General features: G+C 61.7%; 1 protein-coding gene and 1 long non-coding RNA gene across 2 annotated transcripts in view; one reads left to right on the top strand and one right to left on the bottom strand.

Moving 5' to 3' along the window:
* The window catches only part of PAFAH1B2 (platelet activating factor acetylhydrolase 1b catalytic subunit 2), a 640,582-nt gene that overhangs the window by 188,213 nt on the left and 439,196 nt on the right, over nt 1-13,173 (bottom strand). The gene's annotated exons all lie outside the window — the stretch shown is intronic.
* Nucleotides 1-13,173, top strand: part of LOC142364082 (uncharacterized) — a 34,769-nt gene that overhangs the window by 1,035 nt on the left and 20,561 nt on the right. The gene's annotated exons all lie outside the window — the stretch shown is intronic.

The following is a 13,173-nucleotide window of genomic DNA, read 5'->3' as shown; positions in this document are numbered from 1 at the left end:
TAGGGCCTGGCTCAGCACTCCGGGAGAAGCCTGCGCTGTCTCTGAAATGGGTGGGGAGAGCTAGGATTACGGGAGAGACGGGAAGGAGCCGGAGCAGGGTCCAGAGCGCGCTGAGCAGCGGGAGGCACAGAGCCTGCGGGGAAACGGACGGGCATCCTCCGGCCGGAGGCTGAAGGCTGTCCAGGGACTCGCTTCAAGACTAGGGGCAAGGTTAGATACCTCTGGGCAAGTGAGCAACGTCTCCGCAGGACTTTGAGGAGTCCTGGGCAACGTCTCGCATCCGAGCAAGGGCACAAAATGGTTTGAACTGGAAATGTGGGAAGGGGTGGGAGAGGAGCATCAACGCGTCTGGGTGCTGAGTCCGCCCCGGCTCTCCCTGTCGTCTTCGAAGTGTGCTGCTTTCTGAAAGTGTCCTGAGGGGTTCTGGTTGTTCACAGGTGCCCAGCGCGGGGCAGAGGATGCCCGGCAGGCTGGGCACGCAGGGTTGCAGCCTCGGGTCTCGCCTCCCGCGGGGAGGGAGGTCGATGCCGTCGGGAAGAGCGCGTTGCCGCATCCCACACCCCGTTAATCCGGCGGGTGAGTAGCCAAACGCGGGAGGCGATCGACCGAGCCTCGGTGGAAGCACGTTCTGCCCGGGGCTGGGCCGCTGCCAGGCGGTGAGTGCCGCGGGGAGGAAGGCCACCCCGCACGGGGAATGAGTTACCGTGACGGACAGGGGCTGTGTGGCCGTGGCGGTTCTCAATGACCCATTCAGCAAAGCACGCGGAGCGGTGGCTGCTGGGTCTGTCTTGCTGCCTGATAAAGCTTTAGCTCAATAGTTATGAGCTGGAAAGGGGAAACAGTCTGGTGCGAGGCACGCCGTGCTGACAGCTCGCGGTTTCCAGCCTCGCTGCTCCGGAGCAAAGGTTTAAATTAATCCTCCTGGTGCCCGTTGTCACGCTTGGGGGCTGTCACCCAGTCCCAGCCTGCAGACCGCAGAGCGAGCGTCACGCCGGGCTCAGCGTCCCTGCTGCCATCCCTGTTCTTCCCCCCTCGCTCCCGGCTCCGCAGTCCCGGCGGGACGCTGCCCAGCCGCCGCGAGGGAGGAGGAGGAGGGCCGAACGCTTAGCAAGCCATTTACCAAGAGGGCCCTTCGCCCCCAGACAGGGGGTTCATAAATCCTCCGGCCCCTTCCAGGCCAGAGGAGATTAATCCCCGCCCTCGACGAGTTTTGCTGTAGATTGGATGACGGCGGCTGCGTGAGAAGCCTGCAGGGAGAGGTGCTGCTAAGGGACGGGCGCGCGTCCTCCCGCGCATCGCCCCAGCCCGGGGACTCCTCGCCGCGGGCATGGGCGGCACCGGGGGTCTCCCGCTGCACCCGCGCCCGGGACCCGCTCCTCCTCGCGTCGCCGAAACTCCCGTCTCTCACGGTGTTTGTTCCGGGGCTGTTTGCCTGCTGGCGTTCCCTCCACCGGCCGCCTCCCTTCAATCCGATTAGCGCCGTGCTGATGGCTCCCAGCGCGTTGGCGACGGCGTCCGCGTGGCCCCTGGCTTTGAGGTCTGGCTCCCGCACCCCGGTGAGGCGCTGGCTGCCACCTTCCCTCGTTTCATCTTCCCTCACCGGAGCTGCCCGGGCTGCTCTGAAGTGTTGCTGCTGTCTCCAAAGTAGAAAGCTTTTCAATTAAGGAACTTATTTTTTTAGGGCTCATTAAAAGAGAGGAGGAAGAGAGAGAGGGGTTATTTTTTTTCTTCTTTGCGGGTAATTATTATTAATGGCCTTTCTTTTTAGCCGAGGTTTGTTGCGCTCGCGAAGAAGGGGAGTGCTGGCAGGCTGCTGCGCGGGGGGCCGTAACTGGAAGTGACGGAGAATGATGTCCCTTACATTATTTCATTAGCAGCAGAACACATCTGAGGGAATACGTGATGGGGACGCGGCCGGGCGTGATTCCCACCTCCCAGCACCTCCTGCCATCGCCCGCAGCGGCGCAGAGCCCGGCGTGCAGCGAAAGGACGAAGCTCAGCGCTGGGCAGGGGAGAGGCCGGCTCGTGCCTTGACCTCCCAGTAATTCCAGTTACAGCACAGCCCAGGCAGGCGGACAGCGGCTCGCCGGAGCCTGCACCGTGCAAGCCACGCGCCAGCCAGCCCCTCCATCCTCTCCCGGCCTCCCCGCTTCCCCCGTGCATCAAAGCATCGGCAGCGCACCGCTGTACGTGACCCACTTTTGTCTCCAGAGCATCCAGCTCTGGAAGCTCGGAACGCTGCAGTAATCCGGGATGATCCAAGAGCCCCGCATCCCCCCCAGGTAGGACAAACAACCCAGCGCCCGCAGCCGGGCGGACGGAAGAGGTGCTCCGGGCGGGGAGCGGCGCGGCGCGGCCCTCTCCGAAGCAGCGCGGGCTCGCTAGCGCTGCCGGAGCAGAAAGCAGAAAATGGGACACGTCCCCGGGCAGCGCAGCGCTCGGCCTCGCCGCGCTGGGAAATGCGAGCGGAGCAGGGTGACTGCATGCGCCGAACACGGGAAACTCCTCTGTCCGCGGAAGAACGAAACCAGTGAAGGGAAGAAGGCCGGCGCTGGATCTTCGCAGAACGGGAGAAGCGGGCCCAAGGCTGCCTGGAAGGGAAGGACGTGCCGTTTGCCCGTACGGTGCTGGCTTGTGGTGACCTCGTGGGTTGGTTCCGCTTGGAAGAAATCCATTCCCTGAGCCAAATCTGCAAACGGTGTCTACACTTAAGGAAATGAAACTGCTCCCCGGCCCTGTGCTCACAGAGGATTAAAAGCATTAACGGTGCCATGGCGCGTCTGCACGATCCGTCTCTCCCCTCGCCGATGAACGGCGATGCGTCGAACCCTGTCGCCAACCCCTAAGGGGATGGAGGGGCCTTGCGCTGACCGCACCGATCTCTCCGGTCGCCCTTCGGGGGTGGGCACACACCCACGCGGATAAGCACGCGCCTGATGGACAAGGCAAACAAGACATCACAGACATCGCCTCCCCCTCCGCACTAGTTGAGCTCCTCGTCACCGCTCCTTGCAGTGACACACGAGTTGGCTTTAACGGAGATCAAATTCCCCTCGAGTGATCCCTCGGAGCCAAGGACGAGTCACGGAGCCGGGACAGGGCGCGGGGAGCAGCCTTCAGCAGAACCTGCCCCTCCACCCGTCTCAGCCACCGCGGCCAGGCCAGAGCGGCTTTCCCCCCAGGCACATTTTCTCAGCCAAAGCCACTTTGTCTCCTGTAGTCAGAGCAATATTTATCCTTCCCTGTGCCGCAAGACCAAGCGGAGGCTTGACAGAATTAAAAGGCAACTCATTTAAAATGGATGCAAGAGCAGCAGTTAGATTAACCGATGGAGCCCTGGAACAGGCTGCCCAGGGAGGTTGTGGAGTCTCCTTCTCTGGAGATATTCAAGACCCGCCTGGACAAGGTCCTCTACAGCCTGCTGTGGGTGACCCTGGTTCGGCAGGGGGTTGGACTAGATGAACCCACAGAGGTCCCTGCCAACCCCTACCATTCTGTGATTCTGTGATTAGCTGGGAAACTCACGCCTGTAGGGTCTTTCTCCAGTAATAATTTGGTAAGGACTAAAAATACGACCTAGAGTTACTTTTGTCGGTGGTCTACTAGAGCCGAAGCTGGCCGGACTCGCAGCACACGAGAGGTGGATGCACGCCCAGACGGTCCCAAAATCCTGTTTGCGGGGCGGATTTCCGTGCGCTTGGCTCTTGAAACCAAGCATTAAAGCAAAAAAGCATCGGATCCCAAGTCCTCAGCTGAAGGTAAGGAAAGCCCCAACCCGTTCTACGTGTGGCCAAGACCATTCTTCGGGCGCCGGGGAGGGATGCAGGGCCCCATTATCTCGGGTGTGCACACGACAGCTCGGGGGGGTTTACAGAAAAGCTTCATTTACCGGAGGCCACGGAACATCTCGCGGCGCCTGTTGCAAAGTCCACATCTATAGAAAAGGAGAAGCGGAACAGACGTGTGACAGCGAGAGCTGGAGAAAGGAAAGCGTTGACCTTGAGCCCTGGCAATAGCCAGGAATTTCTTTAGACATAAAAAAGAAAGAAGGACTACTATGATTGCTGCTAATGTGATCTGAAAGAAGAATTTCTTCTCAAGCCCAGCTCTGTCAATTGAAGCGTCAGCTGTGGAGCAGGACGCGGGAACCGGGCGGCTCCGAGCCGCTGCTGCCACCGCAGCATCGCAGCCTGCTGAGACGGGCTTCGAGGGCAGAGCGGGCAGGACCCACCAAGCAGGAGCCCTTCCCACTGCTCGTCTGCCGAGGCCGGCGATGGAGCCGCGGAGCGCGGCGCCAGCACACCCCTACCCGGGAGAAGCGTGCCGGCCCGTGCGTCGGTCCAGCAGGACGCGAGGGGCAGAGCCTTGCTTCTCCCTCGCAGAGCAGAACAGCGCAGAGGTGGACCTGGGAGGTTTGTGGGGAAGGAAATCAAACAGACCCCAAGCCAACCCCTCCTCAGAAATTATCCCGGTGAGTTAATGATGTAACAAGGCTGCAAGATCCAGCTGGGTGAAGAAAATCTTCCAGCCGAGACTGGCTGGCAGCCTCCCGTAGCTGGGAAGTTATTAAAAATCTTGCCCCAGGGAAGGGCCCCCTCTCTGCCCTGCCAGCTCCCATCGCCCAGATGATGAGTCTGTGATTTTTGAGGGTGTTTTCAGTTCCGAAAACAGATTTTTTTTTTTTTTTAACCATCCCTACCTTAGCTTCTCCGTGTGGTTCTCTTATTCTCTGCTTTTTAGCTGCCGCTGCAATAAAACAGCACAGCAACTTCCCGAGCTTGCACGGCGCTTTCCGTTCTGGGTCGCCTCGCAGCCTCCCCAGCCCCTGCGTCCTTCCCCGCAGTGCGGCCGCCCCCAGTTTGGATTCCACCCCCCCCGAAGGCCATTACACGCGATTATAGGAGGCCATAGTGTGAGCCAAGCATCGCCAAAAGCCGACGAGCAGACGGCGAGGTGAGGGTGCGCCCGGGGCACCCTGGGCTCCTTGTCCGCTCCGACCAGGGTGGCACAGGGTGACCCAGCCCGCAGGAGCGGAGCAGCGTCTCGGTCACCGTCTGCCGCGTTGCTGCGCTGCGGGAGTCACCAGGGTGCCAAGCTCTGACCGGCTGAAGGTCACCAGGCGAATACCCGCTAATGACAGAGCACCGGCAGAGCCTGCGGCCATCTTTCTTCCCGAAAGCCATGGCTTTTCCCCAGAGCGGTGCCCTCGGGAGCTGGCAAACGGCTCTGGCAAGGTGTCCCTGGCTCCCTTGCTGGTGGCTGCCGCTGCTCCTCGTTAGATCCTCCCGCCTAGCCTGTTGGGCTGTAAATCGCTTCCCGCTGAGCACCCATAACACGCAGATTGGAGGTAACTTTACTCCAGAGAGCCAATTAGTGCAAATCTAGGCCTGGTAATTGCAGCCTGATAAGATGCCGGCTGCTGATATCTCCTCTCCGGGCAGATAAGGCATCGGGAAGCAATCTCTCCACGCAGTGGCAGTTATGATTATCACCACTTCACCTTGGTCCTGCCCCGCATTTGGGACGTTCGGCGTCGCTCCGGGAGCAGGGAAGGAGCTGCAGCTGCCCATGCAGAGCACGGGCATTGCCCCACGACAGCTTCTTGCCACCGCACAGCGCTGGCCACCTCCTCCTCGGCTGGCAAAGCCCACCCTTGGTCGTGCTGGTGGGGGGCAAGCTTCAGCAGGCGAGGAGGAGTGTGCACCGTGCCCGGGGGGGAGCGTGGCTGCTGGGGGGAGCACGGGGGGCCGCTGCGAGCCCGAGGCGGGGACGCAGGTGGGAAACCCCTTGGCGCTGCCTTTGTCGCAGCCGGGGGTAAGGGGCGATTGCTGCAGCCGCCGCCTTGGGTTTACGCTTCCCTCTACCAGGGGAAGGGGAGCGGAGGGCGCAGAGCGTGTTCGGCCGCGCGGGGGAAGAGGAGGATTTCTGCGCAGGAGAGCGGCTGGGCAGGACTGCCGGCTGCTGCGAGCCTCCCCGCTGTGCCGGCGCGAGCTGCCCGCAGAGGGGTGGAAGTTGGGTTAGGCATGCGCTGTAGAGCTGCTCCCGTCTGCGGAGCTGATGCGCTCCCAAGAATGACAACCGCCCCGTCGGTGAGGCTCGGAGCGATTTGCAAAGCGTCCATCCCCCGTTGCTCCTCCTGTCCCAGCCCCCAGCAATGAAGCCAGAGCGTTATTCCCGCGCTGCGGAAGCCGAGGCTCACGCGTCTCGCTCACGGGTGAGCGGGGGGGCCGGAGCTCTTCTAGCCTCTGTTGGTGTAAATCAGGATCAGTTCAGAAGAAGCCAGCACAGGCGTTTTTGTACTAAGAAAAGAAAATGCTCTCGCGGACCGTGTGTTCTGATAGATGGGTGGAGGACGCTGAGCCAAGCAAAGGAAGCCTGGATGCCACGCCGCAGAACGCCGTCGGGGCACTTGGCGCGTGTGGGGACGTTGCAGCGAGGCCGAAGTGGCGGGCACGGCAGCGCCGCGCCCGGGCTGCTCTGGAGCTGGGCTCTGGGTATTCGGTGTGCGTCAGGGGGCGGTTTGAACCAGCCGGGTAGAGCGATTGATATGAAATTAGCAGCCGTATAACACCGGGAACAGGGCAGTAAAGGATCCTCAACCTCCCTGACGGTTCTGGCTGTTAGTGTCTGCCTGCAGCTTAATTACATCATCAATTCCATTAAATAACGCAGCAACTAACCGGGATTTAATGAATACATAGAAAAGAATAAATTGGACTCGCGGTGTAACTGATGCCCCTTTATGGGAGCAGAATAAACTGGAACGGAGATTCACTTTCTGCAGGGTAACATTAGGGGAACAAATAAATAAAAATTAAACGCCTGACCCGCAGTGGCTCCATGGCCGAGGTGCCTGGGGGTGGCAATGCCCGCTGGCTGCGACGCGCTGGGCACGGGCTGGGCTGCGCGAGAAGGAGCAGGCAGGCTGGTCCCGACGCTCTGCATCGTCCTCCAGCACACACACACGCGTCCATCCCTTTGCTTTCTTCCCCCTCCGCATTTCACTGGCAGAATGTTTGCTTTTTGTGCTTAAATAACCGCACGCTGTTTGCTCCGGAGGTGTCGGAGCGCCCGGCCCGCTTGGCGTTGGCGAGGAGCAAACAGTCGAGCGGCACACGCGTTCCCGGCAAGAAGCGGCGTTTGCAGAGGGAATGCGGAGGCGTTTCGGCGCGTCCGCAGCTGCCGCGTCGCTGAGAGGGAGCACCGACTCCCGGCAGACCTCCGCGGGGAGCGGCAGCGCCCGGGGACAGCGGGGCAGGGACGTGGGCTGCGGGGCCGGGGCTGCTGAGGAGCACGCGGCTCCGGCGCGGGACGCGCTGCCTGCGGTGCGAGCCATGGCGGCCGAGCAGGAGGGTCTGCCGGGGAGCAAAGAGCTCTTCCCGGAGGCAGCGCGCTGCACGGCCCGCGCTGTTTTGCGGTGCAGACCAGACCCAAGCTTCTGGAGAGCATCCCCTCCTTGGGCAAGCGCGGTCCTCGTGCCGCTGGGTCATCAAGCGGCCGAGTTAATTAGAAGAGCGAGGCTTCCAGCCGCCCGCCCCGCGGGTTTCCTTGGCTGGAACAAGCCCGGAATGGCCGCGTCCTCCTGCCTCTTGGCGCTGGACCCGCCGAGCCGGGCTTGCTCCCGGTGATCCGCCCGTTGTCAGCGCTCGGCAAACACGCCGGCGGCGAGCGGAGCGGGAGGCCCGCGCGCCGGGGCTGTCAACGCAGCCTCTCTCGCCGGCGCTAACCGCGCTGCTTTCGGATCGTAATAAAGCACCGAGGGAGCTGAGGCAGGGAGGTAACGAGCTGTGCTGCCGGGGAGCGGCCCCAGTGAAAGCTGCAGCCCGCGGAGCGCCGGCAGCGCGGCAGCTTGCACGTTCTCCTTCCCTACTGCTCGCTCGTCACAGCCATCCCGCAGCCCCCCGTCTCTCGGCCTCCCCGCAAGCTGCTCCCGGGCTCCTTCTCGGCAGATGACACCGGGTGTGTTTTTTCCCTTTAAAGCCCGTCGAAATCGCTGTTTGCTGACAGCTCGGCCTCCCAGAGACGGCCGACCGCGCGTAGGCGTCTGCAAAAATAGACGCGCTGCTCCCTGCGCCTGCTCCCGGGGCGCGGGGGCCGGGGGGCACCCCCAGGGCTGCGGGCAGCGACCGGGGGCCGAGCCTCGGCAGCTCTCGCCTCGGCTGCCGGCTCTGCCTTCGGCGCGAGCTGCAGGCGGGAGGGTGGCGTGGCCGCAGCCGCCCCCCTCCCCGCTTCCCAATGAGATGATTTCCCTTTTTTCCCACGTATCCCTGTAACGAGGCGGAGAGGTGGCGAGCGATCGGCAGTGACCGATGCGCGGGGCTGATTGCCTGTATGGAGATGCTGAAAGGGGTCGCGACTCCCTAAGTGCTCGTCAGGATGAAGGATGACAGCCCCAGACAGCGAGACACTTCCCTCCTCTCCCGCTGCTAATGACTGCTCGGGCGGCCGAGGCTGCCGGTGGTTCCATTTTCCCTCTGCTCTTTCTTTCCCTGCGTGTTTGTTTAATTAATTTATTTATTCTAGGTTTCTCCCTCCTTTTCTCCCCTCTCCCCGCCTCCCCTCTGGCTTCTGCGGCTATTTGTGTTGGATCCCGAGCAGTCAGCGCTCTGAAAATTTAATTAGGCGCTTGGACGAGACCCGAGAGCTGGGCCTCTGCCCGAATGGAGTCTGCAGGAGCCCCCCGGGCCCCCAGCCGCTCTCTCCTGAGGCCGCTCGGCAGCGGGCAGGGGGACGCGGGACCCCCGGGGCGCTGGAGGCATTGCCCTGGTCCTGGGGGGGGGGGCACGCGGCCGCCTCCACCGGCAGAATTAGCTGGAGGGTCGGGACTAGCGAGTTCGGCGCTAACCGCTGGCACCGGCCACCCAGCCGAAGGCCATGGGTCTGTCTCCCATTTCCAGGCGCAGGAGGGAGAGCGTGAGAGCGCCGGCCCGTGCTGCCGGCCCCGCGGCTGGGCCGGGACGATGCCTGGGTGCTGGCGTGCGTGGTGGCCGGGGAGCCCGGGAGGCTCGGGGGCTGCGAGCGCAGCCGGCGAGGCAGGCTCAGGGCACGAGGAGGAGGAGGAGAGCTCTCCAAACCCAGAGCGGTGCCCTTCCCGAAAGTTCTGCCTTGCTACAAGACCTTTCAGAAATGAGCTTTATCTGGCTTTGGAGGTCTCATCCTGGGGACGCTGGCTTTAAACAAACAGCCCCCAGCCTTGGCGGCCGCTGCGGTGGCACGAATGTGTGATATCCTCACGCGCCGTAGCGGGTGCCTTGCGGAGGCACGATGGAGGGTTCCCTGGCAGTGTCACCCGGCGGCTCACGGCAACCTGCGCGCTGTTCGCGGGCCCGCGCGGTGGCACGGCGCTCGTTTTCCGCCGCCAGAAGCCCTGTTGGGGGCTTTGTCTTCCCTACTCTACGCCAGAAATAACTCTGGCCCCCGAAGTCCCTGCCTTTTCGGATCATTTTTAGTTCCCCCTCCTTACGAGCCAGCCACAGGGCTTCCCGCTGTTATTCGTGATGGGATCTTGCGCGACGCGAGCGCGACGTCCGTCAGCAGGGAGCTGAAGAGCGGCTGCGATGGGTGCGGGGGGGATGCAGCGGCACCCGTCCGCAGAGCCGGGGCTCCGGCCGCCGCGCGTCCCCGCCCAGCGCCCCCGAACCGGCCATGGCCAGGGGACCACGTCGGCCCCCTCGGCATCGTCAAACGAGTACCCGCTGGAGAGAGCGCGAGTGCTGCCTTCCCCCGGCGCGAGCACGGCCAGGCTGGGAGCGTGGGCAGGCACCAGCCAGTTCCTCAGCGGGCTGGCAGTTTGGGCTGCTTTTTCCTGCTGTAAACCAAGTGAGAAAGACGCTGGGCTCTTCCTTGCCGCTCTCGTTTTTTCAAAGGATCGGTTAGACACGGGGACTCCAGCGTGAATAAACTCAGATTTATGCCCCCATCAGTCAGATCCTTAAACTTCCTAAGTACTTAAAACGTACACATTTCAGCTTGAAAAATTACCAGGTTTGTCTAAAGGAAAATTTCTAACATAAAACAGGAAACTCATTTGAAGGGAGAAATTCTCCAATGAAGCGAACCCAGGCAGTCATAAAAAAGTTAAACCAGGCATAAAGGGAAATGTCAGATGTGTGGGAGAGCCAGATGTCTCTCTGGTTTTTTCTTTTTTTTCTATTTTTATCACCCAGATCAGATTACAGGAGAATATATGAATGTATCATGCAGGGAGGGGTATGCGGCGAGAGGAGGAGAATTTTGCTTCCAGCCTTTAGTTTGATGTAATGCGGAGCGCTCCACAAAGAAAAACATTTTTTTGTTTCTAAATAAAGCACTTCAGAGTGACACATTTATTGCTGGCAAAGAATTACTCAAATAAGAGGCGTTGTCAGCTATTTATTTTAAAAGCTTTTTATTTTCCCGGAGTTTGGCAAAAAAAGAAAGCTCAAAACACCTTTCCATTCTTCTCGATATTCCCTTAAAGGCTTTAAAATAAAGCGGGTTTCTGCCCCCGAGTCACCTTCCTGGTGCTTCTGGAGCTGGGCAGGCACGAGAGACCCTCGCGGGGAGCCCGGGGGTGCCCGGGGGCCGCAGCCCGCAGCAAACCCCGCGGGGGCTGCCGAGGTTGCCTCCCTGCGCCCTGCTCTTGGCGCGCCGCGGAGGCTTCATTAGGGCGTTTTTCAGGTGACCCGGGTGGCCGAGCCGGGTTGAAACGCGCGGGCGCTGAGCTTGGGAACCCCGAGCTGGCTCAAAAGCAGCCCTCGTGCGACGGGGAGGGCTGGGTCCACGCTGACGTCCGAGCGCTCGCGGGTGGGGCGGGGGGTTCCAGGGCGCTGAGAGCCTCTGCACCACGGGGGACCCCGTCGCTGCCCGCGCTGTCCGCGCAGGGGAAGGGTGCCCGGGCTGGCAGCGTGCCCAGAGCGTCGGAGCAAGCGGTTGGAAAGCCGTGGCCGTGCCTACACGGTCGGGCGATGTGAAACACCTCATTACGCTGCTCAGAGCCCCGTCTTTAACCAAGGCCTTTTCGTGTTGTCGGTTCGTGCAGCCGAAGCAGCGGGGCATTAGCATACCTGTCAAGGCTTCCCGGTCACCCTCTCCTGCTCAGACTGTGGCGCGTCTCTCCTCTCTCTCTTCTGAAAAAATCGAGAAGGAAAATCGATCTTCGCAGGTCAGGCTGCGGGGAGTGCCTCTGGCTCCGCGCAGGGCTGGTTTGCAGCGCGGCGAGCCGGTTGAACCCCGCGGAAGCGCGTCTCTGCGGCGCGGAGCCAGCGCGGCCGGGGCAGCCCCCTTCGTCACGCCTGGAATCCCACCTGGGCTCAGCCTGGGAGCAGGAGCGCGGACCAGGCGGAGGTGTGGAGGCCAAGGACGAGCCCTGAGCCCTCGGCTTCACCCTGCTGCCAAATGCCCTTTAATTTGCCTGTGCGGTGATGCATTTGTCATCTCCTTTGCTTTTCATCTCAGCTACTTTCCTCCCCCCGTAGATTTTTCCATTTCTCTTGCTTTCCCCCTTTTCTGCTCCTTTTACTTTATAACTGGATCATTTGCGGTTTATGGGAAGGGTGAGAAACAAAAGGAATTGACAACCCAAGCATCCAAAATTATGTATCAAGGTCAAAAAACTGAGGGGAAGAGAAAATCCGGATCCTCCTCCTTTGCATTCCGGCTTCCCACGACCGGTTGCTCTCTGGAAGCGAGCGAGTGGAGCCCCCAGCGTGGGTCCCTGCGCGGGCACCGACCGCCTGCCGGGACGGGACCACCCGAGACGCCGTCTCCCAGCGGGACGGGCGCTCGGGGAAGCCTGTGGCTGCGGCTCCCCACTTTCAGCCTCACGTGCCGAGAAGCCCAGTCCCCGGCACGCAGCCGGCCGGGGCGTCGGGAGCCTGGGGCGCGGGGTGGGTGCCGGCGCGGAGCTGCCGTGGTCGGACAACCTGCCAGTGTCTGACCGAGACTCAGACCAATTACTGCTGGCGTGAGCCCAGGCCCATCCATCTCGGCAATTTCCCTCCAGGGGCCACCCCATTAGTAGCGAGTAACTAATTATTGCTGTCAGCTTTAATAAAAAAACATTAGTTGAAAGATATTCCCCCCCCTCCGCCGTAACTTTCTAACGCTGTATAAATTACCGGAGTCAAAACTAACTTCTAAATTGAGTAATTCCAGACATTTGTCAGACTCCAAGAAATGCTTTAATTAGCGTTGGTTAATAAAGGGTTTAGGTAATTAGGAGAACATTTGTCCTGCCTGTGCATTTTTTTGCCTCTTGCTTACGACAACTCAGAAGAATTAATTGGAGGCCAGGCTTCAAGAATCGTTGGGCTTTATTTATTCCTTTCGTCACTCTCGCTTTGTAGTAAAGTCTCGGTGGCACTGTTAACGGTTACTGGCAGAAGCCGCCTCTGCTGAGCGAGTTCTGAGTCTTTCCTCCGCTCGCCGGCTGTTTTTGCCGCCGTGGGGAGCGCGGGGAGCGGGAGCGCGCTGGCTCTCGGGGGACGGATCAAAAGCAGCCGCAGCAGCCGACTCCCGGCGGGGAGCCGGGAAGGATGCGCCCGGGGAGCAGCTCTCGTCTGCGGCGAGCGCGGCGGTGCCGGCGAGCGCCTTCCTGGCACCGCTCCTGGGTGCGGAGGCAGGAGCCTCGCGTCGCTTCCCGCCCCGAAACGCGTCGCTCCGCCAGCAACCGGCGTTGGACGCCTCGCCGGCCCCGCACGCCGCCGCTGACAGCCGCCGTGCGCGGCGATGGGCCACGGCGCGCGCCGCAGCGGCCGTTTCGCGCCCGCGCCTCGCGGGAGCTTCGGACGGTGCCCACCGCCTGGCTCCGGCGCGTGGTTTGTCGCTGGGCTGAACTTTTCACTGGCGCCTGTCCAGGCAATCGCGACCCTCAGCAGGCAGATCAGCCCCGGCTCCGGGTGCCGCGGGGCAGCGGGCGCGGGCTGCGGAGCAGGGGCTGGCGGGGAAGGGGTTAAGGGCAGCCTGGCTGGTGGAGGAGCGCAGCTGTTTGCTGTGAGCGGGATTTGCAGACCAGCTGCCAGGAGTTGGGGCTGCTGTGGCTATAAAAGGGCTGGGGGAGGGGGAGGTTTGGTGCTAGGGTGGGGGAATGATTGTTTTTAGCGGTGTTTTATAACAGGGCTGTGAGCAGAGCAGGCGACGGAGACGCAAGCGTGGGCAGCAAGTGAGTCCGGGAGGTGAGCGTGGTGTTGGGCA

Source organism: Opisthocomus hoazin, chromosome 24 (assembly GCF_030867145.1).
Source record: "Opisthocomus hoazin isolate bOpiHoa1 chromosome 24, bOpiHoa1.hap1, whole genome shotgun sequence".
Lineage (NCBI taxonomy): Eukaryota > Metazoa > Chordata > Aves > Opisthocomiformes > Opisthocomidae > Opisthocomus > Opisthocomus hoazin.
The sequence above is the reverse complement of the archived record's forward strand: the minus strand, read 5'-3'. Positions and strand labels throughout refer to the sequence as shown.